The sequence below is a fragment of the Sinohyriopsis cumingii genome, chromosome 17, assembly GCF_028554795.1.
Source record: "Sinohyriopsis cumingii isolate HCF-2022 chromosome 17, ASM2855479v2, whole genome shotgun sequence".
NCBI lineage: Eukaryota > Metazoa > Mollusca > Bivalvia > Unionida > Unionidae > Sinohyriopsis > Sinohyriopsis cumingii.
The window spans coordinates 102,028,840-102,042,145 of record NC_142977.1 but is presented as its reverse complement, the minus strand read 5'-3'; positions in this window follow the sequence as shown (position 1 = coordinate 102,042,145).

Genomic DNA, 13,306 nt, shown 5'->3' with positions numbered 1-13,306 from the left:
GTTACAATAGTCCAGTCTTGAAAGTACTAATGAACACACAAGTGTTTTAGTGGCATCAACTGAAAGATATTTGCGAATTGAGCTGATGCGTCTCAGCTCAAGATATGCAGCCTCGCATATGTTCATGACATGTTGGTGCAATGTGAGAGTACTGTCCAGAGTAACACCTAGGTTTCGTACTGATTGTGTGAATTTAATGTTGGTGTTGCTGATATTTATTGTTTGACGTAAAGGATGTGAATGAGAAAGTCTTTGTGATGTGATCAGAATGGCCTCAGTTTTATCATCATTCATCTGCAGCTTGTTACATGTCATCCATGATTTCACATCAGAAATGCACCTCTCTACACCTTGGATGGCAGCATCATCTTCAGTTGGGTGGCTAGATTTGTATATTTGGGTGTCATCAGCGTACAACTGGTGGTGAGACACTGGATGATGATCTACGACACTTGAGAGCGACTGAGTGTACATAATACATTTATCTTAATCAATCCCCGACAAACGTGATCCCTTGCTGGATCCAGTGCACTTGAAAGTGCTGTTATTCGCCATATGATTTGTGTTCTTTATATATATATATATATATATATATATATATATATATATATATATATATATATATATATATATATATATTGCTATGCCGCTACTTCATGTATCTTCCGATCAGCTGATTTTAGTCACAACACGTTGTTGTAGCGTGGCCAGTTTGAGATGTCCCCTCGTACATCGAAATGCTCGTTTCGTGTATTTTGTACAACAATACAAGATTTTAAAATTAAATTATCCGCATAAACATTCGAAGATGAGAATAATATATTTGGGTAGGTTTGTCACGACTTATCATATTGTCTAATATTATTTTAAATTAGAAGAATTAAAACACCGAGTTGTGTGTATTACTATCGTGAGGTCATGTTCCGTCGGCATGGTCGAGTTGGATTGGCCGATCGATTGCAATACCCACCAATCCACGCTTTGTTTACCAGAATGGTTACACGTGCCAAACTTGTATATAAGGAGCGTTGGTGTTCCAAGTGGGAGACAGATTTGGAACTTAGACTTTAAACTACAAGTTCTCATAAGCAGACGAATTTTCTACACACGAATTTCGGAACCCAAATTTTGATTCCGAAATTCAAAACTTGAATCTATAAACTGGTGAAATGGGTGTAGTTCTGTTTTACAGATGAGAAATGATTGAATAAACCTGTCGTGGATTTTTAATCTTTCTTTATTGTTGTTTTTATCTCTATTGCTAAAGTCAGACGAACCCTTGAAGCTTCAAGGTCTGAAAAAGAAAGCTAAAATCCTGAGTAATTTTCCAGACCCATGAGGTTACAGACTATGTGTGTGTGTGTGTGTGTGTGTGTGTGTGCGTGCGCGCGCGTGCGTTTATATATGTGTTCATGTATATTTCCTAGAGATTACTATATAGTTTTATGTATTTATATATCTCATCTTGCAAATGCGTTAGTTGACGATGTATTTCTCTTGCTTGCGTTCTCGTCTATGCTGTGTCTCATAATCTTATGATATGTATAATCCGTATATTTATTAACCTGACATAATCTTTGCTGAAGAGGTAATGAAGTCAGATAGTCAGGTATTGAAAGTTATTTAGTTTTGTCAATACGGCAGCTGACACAAAACTGCTGTTGTATTTTTATCATTTTTCTGTTGTATTTCATGATGTTGTATTATCCTGAATTTAATTCATCTGATGTAATCTCTGTTGAAGAGGAAATAAAGTCAGTCAGTCAGTCATCAGTCATACATACATACATACATATATGCATACATACATACATACACGCATCCATCTATCCATCCATGCATACACACATACATCCATACACCCACACATCCATCTATCCATCCGTACGTACATCCATCCATCCATTGCATGCATTTATGCATACCTCCTCTCTCTCTCTCTCTCTCTCTCTCTCTCTCTCTCTCTCTATATATATATATATATATATATATATATATATATATATATATATATATATATATATATATATATATATATATATAATGTGGTCGGTTCAAAACAAAAATAAAAATACGAAAGTTTGAATTTATGCGATGTAAGTTTTTGTTACGAACTTATTAATCAAGCAAGGACATGGAAAGACTTCTGGCAAGCCTATTTGTATCTTTGTTTTTTGATGTGACTGTTTCACTGAGTACTGTCCCCCAAAAATATGCCATTATCGAAAGTCTTTATCACATCTTCAGAAATATATTTGTTAGTCTTCTTAGCAATGAAAATAACTACTTATGTGTTAAGGTTAAATCATTCACATACGTACCTAATACAAGGAGGGAAATGTGGTAAGTTGTCCAAGTGGTATTTAAAATCATATCTCCGCAAACAGGAAGGGTGGGAAACTAAACCTTATCGTAAAACTATTTCTCGTAACGATATGTGGACTACTAATTATATTGTAATAACTACCACTACTACTACAACTAGCGCTACTACAGCTGATGGTTCTAGTTCTACTGCGGCTATTACTACGGTTACTATTTAGAACCGGAAAGGAAACGATAAACAGTTTGCTCTATTATTTACGAAGTTATAGTATTTATAATTCATCATGACAGAAAATTGACTTTCTAATATTGATAATTTTTGTACCATTTAGGCCGAAATGTTAGAATCAAACAAAGCTTCAAGGTGACTTTTGCCGTTTCCCTTTATTAATTAACGTTCATAGCTTTTTCAAGATTTAGAAGAAGAGGATGAGTAGGGGACATAATTCTAGATGACTAGTTAACGAAAGAGAGATTTACTTCCCATACATTGAGTCAAGGGTCTAAGGTTGACATTGCTCGGGGTGGGAGTGGGAGACAAGCGCCCCAATCCTCCAAAAAATGCCCCGTACGGCTTGCGTCTCTGACTGCCTCTGTCAACTAAAATCCAGCTCCTGGCCTTCGCGAGTGGCTTAGATGTGAAGCCCGGCAGACCATGTTTTCTACTAACAGGAGAAGGGGTGAAGGCGGCCCACTGGCGCCTTAAAACCAGTTGATTCGGGTAGATGGGACTCGTAAACCTTGGATGGTAGCTCATCTAGGAGAAGGAAAACTCCGATTCCAAACCTCTGCTGCCTTGTGGCTATACCCACTCATGGGAAAGGCTAAAGGAGTAAACCCTGACAGAAAATCCGGAGATGGAGTCCCTAAGGCGGTCTGACATTGACTTCATTGTCATTCCGGCAACTCCTGCGACGCCGTTGGTGCCAAGCTGTATCGGCATTCATCGTTCCGTTGGGCACACCAGCTGCGTGGAGAGGGCGGATCTGCTGCATGGACAACAGCTGATTCTCCATACCACCCTGCCCAGGCTTCATAGCTCCAAAGGACAGGACACTCCAGCGTCGTCGTACGGCGTGGGCACAACACGAGAAGTAGCAGTTTACCGGTTCTAAGTCAAAGCTCGATTGGCGTAGAGCTTGGCGCCAGGGGTTACTTCTGACGGTGGGAGAGATCATCAGGTCTCACTGGACAGCTACCGCCCGCCTCAAGCTGGGCAGCCCCAGTCAGTAAGTTGCTGCCCGCCATGGCCTGCCTGCTTCACTGGGTGCGTGGAGCTTAGAGAACCATCTCGACAAGTGGGCCACAAAACTCCGCACCAGGAAAGACTAAAAGAAGAAATAAGAAGACTCCAACTCTTCGTTTTGCAACCTGGAACATCAGGACCATGTGTCCTGGATTGACCGCTGACCTACAGCAGATCGACGATGCACGGAAGACTGCCGTCATTGACAGAGAACTCTCCCGACTGAACATTGACATTGCCTGCCTCCAGGAGACCCGACTGGCTGACAGCGGCACAATCAGGGAAGCCAATTACACGTTCTTTTGGCAGGGGAATCCCTTGGATGAACCTAGGCAGCATGGTGTAGGCTTTGCCGTAAAGAACACGCTACTCGCCTTCATTGAACATCCATCATCAGGTACTGAGAGAATCCTTGCCCTCCGGCTGTCAACATCCTTAGGCCCGGTCAACATCTCCAGCGTGTACGCCCCAACCCTCTGCTCCACCTACGAGGAGAAAGACAGGTTTTATGAGGCTCTGGATCAGGCAATATCCAGTATCCCCAACAATGAAGGCCTTTACTTACTAGGAGACTTCAATGCTAGAGTGGGAGCTGAACATGAGGCCTGGTCCACCTGTCACGGCTTTTACGGAAGGGGCAAGATCAACGAGAATGGTCAGCGACTGCTGGAGATGTGCTGCTCCCACAGCCTATGTGTGACCAACACTTTCTTCAAATGCAAGGAGATCCACCAGGTGTCGTGGAGACACCCACGTTCACGAAACTGGCACCAGCTAGACCTCGTCATCGCCAGGCGTGCAGAACTGGCCAGTGTCCTCCTCACCCGCAGCTACCACAGTGCCGATTGTGACACGGACCATTCCCTCCTGGCCAGCAAGGTGCGAATTTTACCCAAGAAGCTGCACCATGCCAAGAAGAAGGGTCACCCACGCATGAACACCTGCTGTGCAAGCAACCCAGAGAAAACACAGCAGTTCATCAGCAAACTGAAGGAAGCCCTCACCAAAGTGACACCTGATGACACCATCGACTCCAAGTGGTCCCATATCCGTGACTCTGTGTACAATTCAGCCATCACAGCCTACGGGAAGAGGGGGCGAAAGAATGTCGACTGGTATGAGGCAAACTGGGAGGAGATGGAGCCCGTGACTGAGGCAAAGAGGAAAGCCCTCCTGGCATACAAGGCTGCACCTAGCCCCAGAACACTACAAGCCCTTAGGATTGCAAGGAACAATGCCCAGAAGACTGCCCGCCGCTGTGCCAACACCTATTGGCTGAACCTTTGCAACAGTATACAGACAGCTACTGACACCGGGGATACAAGAGGAATGTATGAGGGTATCAAAAAGGCGGCAGGCCCCCCCCCCCCCAGCTACAAGACCGCCCCCCTCAAGTCCAAGACGGGCGAAGTCATCACAGACCAGGGGAAACAACTACAGCGATGGGTTGAGCACTATCTCGAGCTATATGCAACCCAAAACAATGTCACTGGAACTGCCCTGGACGCCATTCCAGACCTGCCTGTCATGGAGGAGCTAGACACACAGCCCACCCTGGAAGAGCTCGGAAAAGCCATCGATTGCCTTGCCTGTGGGAAGGCTCCTGGAAGCGACGGCATCCCGCCTGAAGTCCTCAAGAGTGGAAAACCAGCACTGCTCCAGCCCCTACACACACTCCTCTGCCTTTGCTGGGAACAGGGTTACATCCTACAGGACATGCGTGACGCCAACATCGTCACTTTGTACAAAAACAAAGGAGACCGTAGCGACTGCAACAATTATCGGGGCATCTCCCTCCTCAGCATCGTTGGAAAGGCTTTCGCCCGTGTTGCCTTGGCGCGCTTGCAGATCCTAGCCTCCCACGTCTACCCAGAGTCTCAGTGTGGATTTCGAGCCGGCAAGTCAACTGTAGACATGATCTTCTCACTACGTCAGCTGCAGGAGAAGTGTCGCGAGCAGCAGATGCCCCTCTACATTGCCTTCATAGACCTGACGAAGGCGTTTGACCTGGTTAGTCGGAGTGGACTCTTCAGACTCCTGCAGAAGATCGGCTGCCCCCCACGTCTGCTTGCTGTCATCATGTCGTTCCACGAGAACATGCACAGCACAGTGTGCTTCAATGGCGCAACATCTGAAGCATTCCCAGTCATCAGCGGAGTCAAACAAGGCTGTGTCCTTGCGCCGACGCTCATTGCCATCTTCTTCTCCATGCTTCTCCAGTACGCATTCAAGGACTGCAGCGAGGGAGTGTACATCCATACCAGGGCTGACGGCAAGCTGTTCAACATCGCCCGTCTCCGTGCTAAGACTAAAGTCACAGAGGTACTCATCCGTGAATTGCTCTTCGCCGACGATGCAGCCTTGACATCACACACGGAAGATGGACTGCAGCAGCTAGTATGCCGCCTCTCCCATGCTTGTAAGGAATTTGGACTGACCATCAGTTTGAAGAAAACGAACGTCATGGCGCAGAACGCAGACTCCCCTCCCTCTGTCACCATCGATGGGTACAACTTGGAAGTTGTCGAGAACTTCACATACCTCGGGTCTAACATCTCCAGCTCACTCTCCATTGATTCTGAGGTGAACGGCAGGATTGCCAAGGCAGCAGCAGTGATGGCCAGACTTAACCAGAGAGTCTGGAACAACCTCAACCTAACGGAGAAGACCAAACTGCGTGTCTACCAACCCTGCGTACTCAGCTCACTTCTCTACAGCAGCGAAACATGGACCACCTATGCAAGACACGAGAGGAAACTCAACAACTTCCACCTGAGATGTCTGCGGCGCATTCTGCACATCCAGTGGCAGGACAAAGTACCCAACACAGAGGTTCTAGAACGCGCCAACATGAACAGCATGTTCTCCATTCTCAGCGAGAGGCGCCTTCGCTGGCTTGGCCATGTCAAAAGAATGGACCCAGGTCGCATTCCCAAGGACCTGTTATATGGGGAGTTAGCAGAAGGTGCACGACCAACTGGACGACCACATCTGCGCTACAAAGATGTTTGCAAGAAGGATATGAAGACGGCAAACATCAATGTTAACGACTGGGAGAGCTGTGCAAACAACCGTTTCAGCTGGCGCCTAGCTGTCAGGCAGGGAGTTCAAAACGCAGAGGAAGAGAGAAGAATAAAACAAGCTGAAAAGAGAGCTAGAAAGAAGGATAGACAAAAGCTTACTTTGGAGCTATGCCATCGTCTCCCGTAGACGGACGGATGCCAAGAACATTAGTCATCAGCAGGAGACAAAATTCTCGCGTGATAGGCTGATGATTGATGTCTTTATTTTCTCGTCATGTTACGCAGAATACAATCCTTAGTAAAAGAAGGCGGCAAAACTGGAAGTAACAGTAATTATAGGCAAAAAAACAACCCAACACAATTACAAATGATCACATTTAAGTATATGTATATGAGGTGCACATTTACCACGAAAACCCCCCAAAAAATTCGTCACGTCATAGTTCGTATTCAGCATTTTTCCTACACATTATAACGGGGATTACAATTTATGCGAATACAACTAGAACGATTGCGAATGAGTTTTGAAAATTTCCTACTACAGCGAAATGGAAATACTATTTCAGAAGTTTAATTAAATGATTAACTTTACAAAGCCTTCAAGGGTTAAAAAGACTCTCGGAAGTAACAGCAAATAATACATAATTATTACTAAATTCTTAATCAAATGCAGTCCTTGCTTCCTTCATATAAAAGTAATGGGATGGTTGTACTGCCAGTAATGAATCACACAGTGCTAGTAAGATCGATTGATTAGCTATCAGTGTAAAATACTTTCAAGCCAAGAGAGAGCGTTAAAGTAGATGGAAAGAAAAAAACAGACTTAAGGGACGAAGAGAGTTTTGAATCAAAACCCTCAATAACATTTGTGTTTGATTTTGTGAAGAGTTTATGACATTACAATATCCATGTTGTCTACATACAATACAATAGTAGTGAAAAGAGATATCGAAGCTATCTGAAACCGTCTAACAGGGTTCGGATTTTCCAATTATTTATTTCGCAGATTAAATTAGAGGTACTTCCACCTCACCATGGCAAATCCCCATACTTTTAAATTACATGTTTCCTTCACTCTTCACCCCTTTCCTTTCCCTTTTTAACCTTGAAACGGGGGTCATAACTTTAAATTAAAGTTGCATACTTAAGGTGTGATCAAAAAGCAATATCAGATGTCATTGCAACGGTTTTTTGTACGAGGAGGGAGGGCGATTGGTCTAAAGCTCTCGCCTTTACCGATCACTGCCATCTCACCTTTGTCTGTGTGGGTACGAGTCTCGGGCTCGGCCAGTGTGAAAAAGCATTTTCCTTGGTTCTTTCTCCACCAGCCATTCTGGTCGCAATGTATAATCTAACAAGCGCTCAAAAATAGCGTTAAACCCCAAAACAACAATATTCTTTTGGATCGTTCACCCCCTTCCATGGATTCCAAGAGAGAGGCTCAATAAATCATACGCCTCTCGCCGATGTCCTTATGTTTTTGGAATAGCTAGAATTATGGACGTACAGACGGAGGGTATCACAAATACACCCCCCGCCCGTTGATAAGGTATGGGGATAATTAGCAAAAAAGCTAACAGAACAGTAAATATATAAAATTATTTATTCACAAAATGGACGGATAATAAGCCGTAATATTGGGCAATACACGATAAAGTTACAGCAAACAAAACTGAATTTATGAAAACAAATGTTGAGTGAGTATAAATCATGGTATAGATTGAATACATCACTGCCTTCGTTTAGACTGCTTTGCATAAATGTGTCACAATTTTGAGAACAAATTTAGCACAGCAAATGTTCATATCACACTCACCATTACCCTTGATGAAAAAGAAAAATTGAAAAATTTTTTTACTGAGACCTAGCTAATTGAATTTCTATACTGCTTTTGAAGGATTAGCAATTTAGTGTTGAAAAAAGGCGATATTTTGCATACCCTTTCGTAAGAAACAAATACCCAAAACAATAACGGACTGTATTACGGTACAACTAAATATTGCCGAGTGGATTAGAGGGCTGGGCGAGTCAGATCACATCTGATGCCATGGTTCAATGGTTCGAGTCCCAAAAAGGATCTTGTTTCTCTATTTCTGGGCCTTGTATGAAAACTGAGTTCCACGATCAACAACACAAAACATTCTCAGTTCTAACAGAGTGGCATGGTTGCTGGTGTTAAGGGCACTGTACTTGTTGCACACTTTGTTTCCATTACTATGGTACCACTGTTGTTGAAAAAGGGTAGCAAAAATATTTTTTTCTTCCAGCGTCTACACAATTCTATGATAACCAAGGCTTCCCCCCACCCTTTTATTCTTCGTCCTTTTTATGCTGTTGTGGGTCTTTCATAAAAACCTTCATCTCTCTGTATACTCTAACCTACCAACGCATTAGACCAAACGTGTACCTACGTTGACATAGTCTAATAAATTTTTATGGCCGCTAGTGCTTCACATTATGTGTCTATTTTATATTTGACTAGAAATCACTTAGTGAAAATTATAAAAATTGAAACGATCTATAACGTTTGTCCACAAAAATGCACTAAGTATACTTAACAGTGTGTATGTTTGTTCAATATACATTTAACGTACCTATATGGAAATCCCTTTTCTCGGATGTAAGAATATTTAACAAGAAGTCAGTTAAATTCATTGGCTAAATTTTATATGTAAGCTAATCACACACTTGACACAAACAGATTAAGTTGTATCCGAAGAACAATACAAGGCAAGGCTTTTGTACACTCAAATGAAAATATCTTACGAGTGTTTATCAAACATTGCGAAAACAACAAAAATATTAAAGTTTAATTAAAATATTTTCAGAAGACTAACATGGGTTTGTTTTTTCTTCTTTAAAATCATTCATCCATGAATGTTTAAGGCTGGTGGGTAGGCGAATATTGCAATGTTTCACACCTTCACAACAGTAAATTGTCTTGGCTTAGTCTTTAGTCCTTTGAAATAGTTTAACTTTTTAATATAAAAAAAATATAAAAAATATGTTATAGTGATCCAAGTAATCGACGGACCTGACCCAATTCAGGCAAATTTAGTCCTCTGAAACTGCCCCACGTACCCCCCCCCCCAAAAAAAACACAACCCCAACCCAAAATAGTACCAGTTTATTCATAAAGTGAAATATTAATCACTGGAAATATTAGTGAGGTTACACACTTTTTTCTTTGTGAATATCACGTAGCAGATGCGGGAGTCGTGGACGTTAATCAGTCATAAGCTACAGTGTAGTTTTGATCCAAACGAGTTTTTCTAACTCTCATCGCACTTTTTAAGCTACACTCTTTTGCGATACTCTTTGTTGTTGGTTTGTAATCGACACTCGATTCCAGTTGTCAAATTAGTTCAAGAACATATCTGCGATTAAATTTAACAAAGACATTACTACGTCCCGCCCACGCAGAAGCATTGCTGTAAACATATATTTAATTCTAAGCTATTTTTTTCCGTTTCTGCAGGTAACTAATGTAAAGCCAGCTTAATGGGTGTATTGGAGAATGCCTTGTCTTTGTTACATAATGAAATATATAACGCATAAATAGAACAGATGGAAACAATGCATATACACATACTTTGACCAGAACGATAACGCGACTATCTAGAACCAATATCTAACATATTTTCTAACGGTTTATCAATATAATGATGTATTTTGAAAAACTTTAAACCACGAATCAACTGAGACGACGACTGCAGTGTATAAAAGACATGTTGTTTGGCAAGACGTAGTGGTACACAAACGTTCCAAATGAAAACAATGTTTATGTTACTTTATGTTTCTTAAGTTCCGTAAACTAGTAAAAGTGTTGATTATTATTATTATTGTTATTATTATTATTATTACTAATGTTGTTGTTGTTGTTGCTCTCGTAAAAACGAAATTCCATTAAAAAAAAAAAAACATTGTTCACTCGGCTTAATAATACTGTAAGTATGTATACACGGAATCACCACACCCTGATTTAGTACGCTGGTAAATGCACAACACCACAATTATGCAGCGACCATGTGTGTTAACTCCCTCAATAGTTGCAAAGCTTGTACTGGCTGCTATGAACATTAACGTAGACCCCGATCTGTACGTGAAATGTGCCAATATATTAGGATTAATTACAGCTGCCGATATGTATCGAAAAGGTTCGTAAAAGCTGATTATACGCACTGCGTAATATCGTGTGCCGTAAGACGGCAAAGAATCGCGCCTGGAAAGAATCCCGATTCTAGGTGATCATGTACAATGATTTGCTGCAAGCTGTTTATGGAAAAGGTGGAATAATGTTTTGTCATCTTCCAGAAGACGGTATTTGGAATCATTAGCTAATACAATAAGTTAGCAAAACACCAAGAATCAGACACTTCGATTGGATAAAATCGCATGTTTTCCGTCAATGTAGGCACGGACTGTTTTGATATGTAACAGGTCGATTGCCGTTCAAGTTTCACTGGTCGTTGCACATACATTGACGTATGCATAGTTGTTCTGTGATAGCAAGGCAATGACGCAAGCAGGTGATGTAGATTTGGGTTTGTTAGGATTAATGTTTTACGACAGCAATATATGAGGTAAAATCATTCTGAATGATTGCCTGAACAATTACGTACGCTCAAATGGAGTACAACGTTGGTTTCCTCTGTGATGTCTAGAGCACACCACGTGTTGTGCTTACGTGGGGATGTATTTTTACGGTATGAAATTAATAAAAACAATTACAGGCTTTTGCATTACTAGTAAATTGTTTTTATGAGCTGCGAAATATTGATAATATAGATAATACAGATAAATGCATCCGCTTCGCATCAGTCAGTGCCGTATTTTACAGCTCAGTTGAACTTAAATTCCATACTCGTTATAATATCAGTGTAGAAGCAATTAGACTAAAGGTAAAATCATCTTCGCTAGAGCAAGATATTACATACTGAGGGAGACAGCTCATTAAATCCAATAGATGTCGCAAAGATAAAGCACCAATATTATATCTGTTCTATCCGCCAAGGTGTAGATAGGGTTATAATATCGGAACCTTGGCAAGCGAAGATGAGGTAAAGTGCCCAGGGTAGGGATACACCACGCTAGTCGACCTGTGCTGTTCGGATGGTGGGATTTAAACCATCACTTTTTTGGCCGCGAGTCCAGCACTCTTACTACTGGGCAAATGCAACAGCATTTAACAATGTTTACGCATATTTCAATCTCAAACCATTTTATTTTTTTGCTGGTAAACTACCGCCCTAATGGAGAAAGAAATAAATAGTTAAAATAATCGTTGTAAACTTAAGATGTTTCTGATTCGATGACCAATAATATAATACTTGTAACGTGCGATCACTCATCAGTATTCGACAGTTTCTTGTGAAGAAATTGTTACTTGACCATTGTGCCCTGGCTTCAGTAACCCAAACCTCCTCCCACCCCACCGGCAGATTGGGGGGGGGGGGGTTGCTTGGGTAGTTGCTCTGCTCGACCAGAAAATTTTTGAAACCCTACCTCTCTGGCTTTGACCGTTGTTGTTGAAAGCTGTAAGAAAGGTTGCCAAACCAGATAAAAAGAACTGAATCGGATTAACAACTTACAGGAAGGCCCCAAAGACTGGTAATTTAAGCTTAGGCTCGTCTCTTATTTGATCAACAACAACGAAATCCTAACCCTGCACGTTTAAAAAAAAAACGTATGGAAGAAGTATGCTCTAAAAAAGTACCTGAAATGTGACCCAAACGAAAACATACCCTAGATAGCACGGACAAAACTACACGAACTACCACGGTCGTGGTGTGTCACTAAAAATAAATATCCTCAAAATTTTGCATATGTGTCTGCTGATTGAGAGGGGAAGCTAAATTAATTTTCGTTGCCACAAGACTAAGCCAAAACAAATTTATCAAGAATTTAGTCTGCTTATTTTGTAAATAAAAATCGCAAAACCTTTGTGACTCAATTTGTGAATCACGCAAAGAGTCTTCAATACAGAGAGCTTCATCAGCATCAGACGCTTGGCAACATCTCACTTGTTGTATTGCAAGTGCATGGTATGCGTGTGGAGTAAGCGATTATACAAGTACTTCGTCTCGTACCAAAAAAAGCAAAGAAACAATCAAGTCAGCAGATGCATATAAACGCTCCAGACAACATATTTTTGATATTACGTTTTGTAAGGTCTTTTGCAATTAAAATAATTAAAGATTCAAGTATTACACTCATAAAAAGAAAAGAAAATGCACTACAATAAATAATAATAAATGACGAAAACCTCAATCAGATTTTAAGAACTGAAAAAAGAAATCTAACTGTTCTCTTTCGACTGAACACACATATTTTACCAGAGCTTGCAATACTAAACGCAAGAACTATCCGCTGACTAGCAATGCCCTGAGCAAACCTACAACCAATTAACACATGAATACAAATTTGTGCTTAATCTATACAGTCTATATAACAAAAACAACATAATCTGTTAGAAATCATTGCTTGATGTAACCTTAATTTGGCTCGGGGTTACTTCTAATACAAAAATGTGAAAAATAAGCATTGTAAATTCGAAACAAAAGAGCGGAAGTTAGAAATACCAGAATTTTCTGTTTGAAGTCAAAAAGAAACTTTTAAATGGCACTTCATGTCTCCGGTTATGTATACGTCATGACTTTAAATTAGTGCCACGTGTGAATTCATATGGTCATCACTGCGGTTTCAAAATAAG